This window comes from Triturus cristatus, chromosome 2_2 (genome assembly GCF_964204655.1).
Source record: "Triturus cristatus chromosome 2_2, aTriCri1.1, whole genome shotgun sequence".
Lineage (NCBI taxonomy): Eukaryota > Metazoa > Chordata > Amphibia > Caudata > Salamandridae > Triturus > Triturus cristatus.
Genome location: NC_140582.1, coordinates 323,329,345 through 323,337,451, shown reverse-complemented (window position 1 = coordinate 323,337,451; position 8,107 = coordinate 323,329,345). Strand labels below are relative to the sequence as shown.

Genomic DNA, 8,107 nt, shown 5'->3' with positions numbered 1-8,107 from the left:
TAAGGATTCTCATTTTCCCCTTGTTCGACTAGACAGCGCACGGTGAGAAAAAACCCTTAATCCTAAACTTCTGATCTTAGAGTTGGCCAAGTTCCGGTGATGTAAATCAGGATGTGGAATTTGTGGTTGTACAACGTTTTTTGCCAATTTTTCTTAGGTTGCCGAGGTGTCCAGTGCAGCATGGATTTCAACAAGCATAATACCTCTGACACCATAAATCACAATAGGTTTCCTGTCACAGGAGTCCCTTTTATTGACTCTGTGCTTGCATGCTTATTACTTCTTTTTTCATCAAAAGCTTCTTAACATTTGAGTATCCCTTCACCTAGTACATACAAATCTCTCCAATGTTTCAAAATAGACATTACATTTATAAAAAACACATATACATAATACATAACTCACTGGACAAAATGTGTAAGAAAAGACATCACTTTTTAAACATCAATACACATAAGAACATTTCAGTATTCCCATATGTCATATAGTATTTCATTGACTTCAGACGTTGCAGTGCATAATTACACTCGTATCAGAGGGAATACCAGTACTATGTGTTTTCCTAAATCGCTTTGTTTCCTACTTATGTCTGGGGTGCTGGAATTGAGTCCCACTTCGTTCTCTGCACTATCTATTACTACGGTCCTATTAGGGGTCAGAGACTGCTTGGCAACTTGTCAATGTGAGTCAGACCAATCCAACTCTACTGGCTGGATGAAACAACGTCTTTTGGTATCCTCATTAGCTCTAAACCACTAAAATAAGCCGACGCGTTTCGACCTTGTGGACGTGGGACCATCACTTGGTATATACAAAGATCTTCATCAGGGCTGGGTTAGATTGAGGTAGGACATCTTTGAATCTGTATGAAATAATAATATAACTATTTTTAGTATGTACTCATAAGTAATTGAAATAGTGTGTGTTCGAATGTTTTAGGGACCTTACGTACCATCTACTGTTGCTAAAGTCGATTGCTGTGGGTTTTCTACCTGTTTTAATAGATTTGAAAAAAACAATTTGATTATCTGACTATTTGCTGTGTTGGGTCCGAACTTTTGAAATTCTCATTATCAAGCACCTACCGGTGTTACTTATGAGTATGATGGCAGGTAGTCTTTATTTTTCTTTTCTGAAGTGCCTGAGCTTGTTAGTCGTTATGGGGGCTGGTGGGAGAAAGAAGGGGGCACTGTGTTATACTTTTTGCCCTTAAGTGGAAATAATCGATTCTTAACTTAAGCATACCTTTCAAAAGGGATGGTGTAAAATTCTTTAAGCTTTCCCAGTATATGCAAGAGAGCAGGAAGTGCTCTCGTGCTCGGGGGTGATACATGCATTTCCAGCCATTCTTTTGCGGTGGTTTAAAAAAGTATCAGGTGGAGCCCCGTGCTCTTTGGTTTTTGATGTGCCGCCGTGATCGGGTTTAGGTGCTTAGGTTTCAATACAGGGAGGAGCATGCAGGTATACAGAGGCGCAATAACTATCTGTGTCTAATGCCAGTTATGGTGTGATCTATGCCGGTTCCCAACAGTTCCCCGTGCTAGTGAGTAATGCAAGTGGCGCCATTAAGATTGGGATACGGTTGGTTGCTACTGCAAATTTCCGAGCATACGTGAGCTCAATACCTTTTTCTTCAGGCGTGTTCTGCTTTTCAAGGAAGGGTTCAGGATCCCGGTTCTTGCAACCATCTGGAAGTTTCCCGACGTTGTGGCTGTTATAGTGATCGAGGAAGTTTATGCTTGCCTGGCGTGTGACATCAATTCGAGGCGCGGGTCTTCAGGCCGAAGCTTCCTATTTACCTCATGTGACTCTTCTTATCGCGCATGCGTGTAGCCCCTCGGGTCTCTGTAGTTCATTCTTTTCGTGGCCGGTTCTGGATTGTATTGTCAACCGAGCATCATTTACATAATGTGTCATATAGGCGTCACTCTTCTGGGTTTCCTGTTGTGACACTGAATACGCAATGTTTTCATTCTTTTATGCTACCTTTTTAGGTCTCGCTGGCGTTGCAGCGCGAAGCGCTGCCGCCAACGAGAACTATTGTCGCTGAGATGCCTCTCAAGGGAGACAGACCGGCGCACGCGCAGCGATTGGGTTCTGTGGATGCGCTTCTGACGCACACAGACACGCGCACGCACACACCCCGCCGCTGCCGACCCCCCTCACCGCACTGCTGCCTAACGCGCACGCACACACCTCATACTGACTTGCAAACACAGACACACGCGCGCACAACACGCCGCTGCCGACCCCCCTCACCGCATCCATTTATTATGTACAGGTGAGATTTTAAAAAACGCTAAAATGAACCGATGCTGAGTTGAATTGCAAGTGGGTAAGTTTGAGTGAGACGTTTCCTTTCATGACAGTTTCACTGAGCAGCGCCGAGTGAGTGCCACAACTGGCCTTGTAGCCTGTAGTGACCCGGATGATGGAATCTGGGACAACCGGACACACACTATGGCATGGGGATGACATCGTGTCGCCTCTGTAATGTGTCGATGATTGTTGTAAATGGATACGTAATTCTGGCCTTCGAGAGTCCGCGTCTGACACGCACCAGGCCTCCCAAGCTTCTATTACAGAGGCGACGGCGCCCTCGGCTTCCACATGGGCCTTTTCATAGCCACCATCCAGGTGTGCCTCATTCTCCTGACCCTGCCAGTGCACCTCTTGGCTCTGTTGAGAGTATGGCAGCCACTAGCCAATAAGAGGTTTCCATACGTGTTGGCCAAATTTAGCCACGTCTACAACCGGAAGATGCATTCATTCAAGAAGACTCTTTTCAGCAACATGCTAGACTTTGCCGGCCCCGGGGGGGAAGCTCAACCTTTTGGAGATCGGAAGCGGAACGGGAACAAATTTCCAGTTTTTCCCACAGGATGCCAAGTCACATGCACGGATCTGAACCCAGGCTTCGAGCGGTTCCTGAGCAAGAGCGTCGCAGAGAATGACTACGTCCAGTTCACGCGCTTCCTTGTGGCGTCCGGGGAAGACATGTCGGCGGTGGCCAGTGGGTCCGTGGATGCTGTGGTCTGCACGCTGGTGCTGTGTTCAGTGCGGAATGTGGAGGGGGTCCTCAAAGAGGTGGTGAGAGTCCTCCGACCGGTGAGTATCCTGGCGTGCTATTTTGAGAAGTACAAGTTTATTATGGCAGCTGACTTTCACTTTTTCTCAGTCAGTATTTCAAAGCCCATATATACTGGACAAATGGCACAGGTTTTCTGACCACACTTCACATTAATTATGTCAAAGCTGAGAATATTACTTCCTTAATCTTTTGAACTTCATAATGTTCACGAATTACATATGTTAGCCAATAGAAGGTGTGCACTTACTAATCTCGTAGGACTGCACATTCATAAAGATTAAAATGTACAGGGACTTAATCTGCCAGCCTATTGCGCTACTTACCAACGCAATGAGTCGTTTATAGAAATTCCATTCCATTTTTTTAAATATTTTAACCATTACCCCTTTTGTAAACCCTTCCATACTCCACCTGCTACGGAGTCTATGGTTTATAGCATTTATGGACAACATGGAATCATAAAAATAATGCACGTAGGAGGCGGGAAATGATCCAGGCCTTGTAGGCATCAGCCAGCACTATGTTTGATCCTGGGCAACACCCACCCTCTTGCTGAAGCAGATCTTTATGTTTTTTGTTGGGAATGTCACAAACCACACTTTTGAATATACTGCCCTTCACGTCCACAATTTGTATCAGGGTAAACCTAAGTTTTTGTGCACTTGACTTTAGCCTTCTCCACATTTTAGTAAGTCAATGCCAAACATACTTTTAGGATGCTAGTAATACACAATCTCTCTCTCTCAAAATATATATATATATATATATATATAGAGAGAGAGAGAGAGAGAGAGATAGAGATAGAGAGAGAGAGATTGCGTATTACTAGCATCATAAAAGAAGGTTTGGCATTGACTTACTAAAAAGAAAAAAATGAAATATATATACTCCCATCCCCCCCCCCCCACAAATGGTTCTTAAAACTTATTGAGATATACACTTCGTTGGATTCATATACGAGCAAATATTAAATGCTCATGGGCTGGTTTCTTGTTACAGTATTTACTCAGCGCGCATGTTTGCACAATTGAGATTACGCCACAAAATGACCTCTGGAATTGTGAGATTGCAACAAAATGTTTTCTTTCAAATCAAAGGTAGGGGAATACATTTCCTGTCCAACCCCCTCCCCCTACCGCCGATCTCTCTGCTTCCCTCCAAATCTTTAACACTCTAGCCCTCAGTTTGGGCATCACCATAATTGCTTCCCTCTATTCTACAAAATGTTATTTTCACTAACTCCTCAGCGCACCCATTTTCCTCCTCTGTACTCCTGTCCCTGAATCTCCATGCATCCTTGCCCTAGTTTGTCCATATTTACTGCCACTCCTATGTCCACTATGACTACTCTCCTTGCCCTCTCCTCTGCAGTCGAATCGTCGCATCCCAGTGGCATGCGTTTTTGAAGTGTTGTTGAGTCATCTCCATTTGGCGGGTGGCCAACACAGCTTTCCCAAATTACCTTATATTTGGGGAGCTACCTCAGTGCTTGCTTTGGAAGGTGTAATGTTCAGAAGTTGGTATCTACTGACAGCTAGCTTGGAGAAGGACTAGTACTGTCTCAGTGGCATGGCAAGGGTGGTAACCAGGCCTGGCTTTAGTGCTGGTAGTGCCCTGTGCGATAATCATTTTTGGCACCCTCATTCCCTTGCTACCACTTGGCAGAAGCGCCCCTCTTCTCTCGCGCGCGCACCAAACTTCCCAGAGTTGTGCTCTTCTTTTTTCCGCCCGATCAGCCAGGCAGAAAGAGTGATTTGTCTGCTTGACTTCTGCCGACGGAGTTTAGCAGCCTTGGGACCCATCTGCCTCTCCTGCCCCCTCCTCCCGAGCACGAGAGCCATTCTACAGCCAACGATGCTGCGCCATCCCTCTGTGATACCAAAAGATATGATGGACGGAGCGTTTGAGCAAATCAAACACTCACCCCCAGTCAAATGATCTGGGTTTAATCCATCATCATTCTTTAGCTCACTCCACCACCCCAGTTCAGACATGGCCATATGCAAATCAGTCTGACCCTGTGCCTCATGGGAACAGTCCAGCCCGAACTGCCAAGCCATGTCTTCCCTGGACCGGAAACAAGCATCCTGGGACCGGTTTCGGGTTCATAACCCTCATCAGCCATCCCTCTGTGGCATCCTCCGTGCGCGCTCCTGCGCCATCCGCATGTGCCTAAACCCTAACCCTTGTCCACCCGACGGTGACCTCCAGCTCAAAAATAATTAGAGAGGCCGCAGGCTTGGGCCTCTCTCTCACCCGACTGGCGGCCCCCCTGTGAATCCGTCGCCGAGCCACCCTGGGTCTCCCCATTATCCAACCGCCTCACCCCATATGGCTGCTTCTTCAGTCACAAGCCCTTTCACTACTTCACAGCCTCCCTTTTAATCGCTCCCTCTTCTCCTTTCTCTGCCCCTTTCTCTCACTCACATATACTCTGTCACTCCCCTTCTCTTTCTTCCTCTAAATGTGTCTCTCCTCCCTCTGCTTATCTCTCTCTCTCACATTTCCTCTTACGCTCGATCCGTCTCTCCTCTTTCGCCCCACCTTCTCATTTTCCATAGACGTGTAGATACAATTCCTATTGCTCTTAGAGTGGTACCATAAAACGCAACTTTTTTGACCCCGCTTTAACTCCCCCACTCCCACTCATGCCGTCAAATTATGGCCCCTTTATTACCCAACCCAGGCTGCCTTCTGATGGAAAAGTGAGACCAAAGGGCAATTACACAATCACTACAGCCGACAATATAATGAGGTGTTGGGGGAGCGGTGGTACTAGCAAGATGCTGTGAGGAAAGGGGGCTAAGGGTCTCACATCAAGAATTGATCAGAACAGAGGTCCCCTCGTCTATAGTGACACTTCCGCCCCCACCCACACCCCCAAAGTTGGCTTCCCCTGTTCTGCGGATATGGACAATAAAAATGTACCCCCATTTTAATTTGGAGCTTTCTCACAGTATTTCAGGCACTGGGAACCCAAAGCTGCCGGGCATATTTCTCAGACCAGCTCCCTGGAGGAGCGGGTGTCGCGCAAGTTGAGCTATTGGCATTATAAATGACAATGGCATTTAATTATGTGTTAAACAAGCATTGAAAATGCAATAGGTCTCGCCTTTGACTAAGTTAAAGCCATTTGCTTTGCTAATGGTATTGTATAACAAAGCAAATGGCTTTAACTTAATAAAAGGCGAGACCTATTGCATTCTTAGGTCGAGCCTTGCTCGACTTTTAGTAAGGGAGTTTTCAAAGTGCTACCCAAAGCTTATCCTGGCTGTAAGCTTGCGTATACGCTCGCGTGCACGAGCGCAGCCACCATCTGCCTTTCTTATCTCATTAAGCCTTGCGTGCGCCAGCCCATCTGCAGCCACACAATCTGTTTCTTACTTCTGTTTCCCTTATCTCTTCCCAGGCCTTGTCTTATCTTGCTCATGGCCTTATCCGTCCTTCCTCTTAAGCTGGTGCCCCGCATTCCAGACTATCCACGGATCTCGTTACTTGCCCAAACTCTCCCTGATGTGTTTTTTTGTGGTGTTTGTTGTCAGCTGATCTATTTATGTTGTTGACTTTTTACTGTATACGACTTAAATGTTCTCTGCTTTAACTTGGATCTGTTTCATTTTCAACGTGCATTGTGGTGCACAGTTTTCTCAGTACTTTTTCATGGAGCACATTGAAAAGCAATTGTGCAGCTGTATGTGGATTCTCAGTTGTAGTTTAAATTGTAGTTTTATGGCGAGGGAAAAAGAGGTGAGTAAACCCTATTCAGTGAAGTGTCCAAATACAAGAAAACAATCTTGCTAGCCGGTAATCCGCCACGCATGGCCTCAGTCACCCTGGCTACCAGAGACCTCTAGAATTCCGGGTCGTTGTGTTTCACTGAGTTTTCTTTGTACCGAAGCAATAGAATCTGGCGTTTCAGTGCCACTTGAGTCAAAGTAATGGGGCTCAGTACAACTTAATTTGAATAAATCGTAATTGGGCGGCATTTCATCTGAATTTAAGTATCATTCAGTCTTGTGAACAGGAATTCAGTGCCATTTCAGTCGGAGCAGATGTGCACAATATCTTTGGTGCAACCACATCAACTGTTGCGTGGCTAACCACTTATAAGGTCCCAAATGCGAGACCTATTGGCTATGCCAATGCTTGTTTTACTCTAGTGTCACTTGAGTTCACAGGTAGCTTAAATGGATTGATTGCTTGTGCCTCTTGAAATTTATGCAGGTCCGGTCCTGCTTTTAAATGCATGCCCTTTTATAAAAAAATGAATGAAATCGCTTTACTAGATTAATTATCGTAGCGATGATCGGATCAGTTGTTCTACCGGCTGGTCCGGTATTCAGTTCAGTGTTCAGGAACCTACGTTATCAGTAGCATGCGTTGCTGGTGAAGGGGGAATAAGACGATTATCCACAGTTTGTTATTTCCGACATTTCGTTCAGGCCATTTTTGGTCGTGCCCAAGAACATGATGGTTTTGGCTTCTATTTTGGATAAAAGATTCTCGATTTTTCTGCCTGCTATACGTCTCAGTATTGTCCATTTCATTTCATTCGGGCCATGGCCCTTTTCAATGCAGTGGAAGACCATGGGAGCGTTTGGCGTCTTACATTTAATTTGTGACCGATGTTGTGTGATCTGTTTTTTTATTGGTTGACTGGTTTTTCCAATGTACGCTTTGGCACAGGGGCAGATTACACAATAGACCACATTATGGGTATAACAATTTGTAAATTCATCATGTTTTATAAACTTATTCTCATAGATGAACACCTGCCTTCTATAGTGCTGTCACATGAGGGGCAATTTACAGATTTCCTGTGTCCTTTAATTGGTGGTAAGGACAACATTGTTCGTAAATTAGTTTCCTGTTTTTTTGCTTTCATGTTTGTGTGCACTAGTTTGTCTTTAATGCTGTTCTTCTTGAGTGCAAAAATAGTGCAGCGTGGACGCACGATGAATATTTAACATGGACTGAGCTAGTGTTATTTGATTAATAACTGCCTCATTTGCATAA

The 8,107-nt window shown here is 45.2% G+C and overlaps 1 pseudogene; it reads left to right on the top strand.

Annotated features, from left to right (window-relative positions):
* Nucleotides 1-2,610: 2,610 nt before the first annotated feature.
* LOC146862207 (thiol S-methyltransferase TMT1B pseudogene) lies at nucleotides 2,611-3,228 on the top strand (annotated as a pseudogene).
* Nucleotides 3,229-8,107: the final 4,879 nt, after the last annotated feature.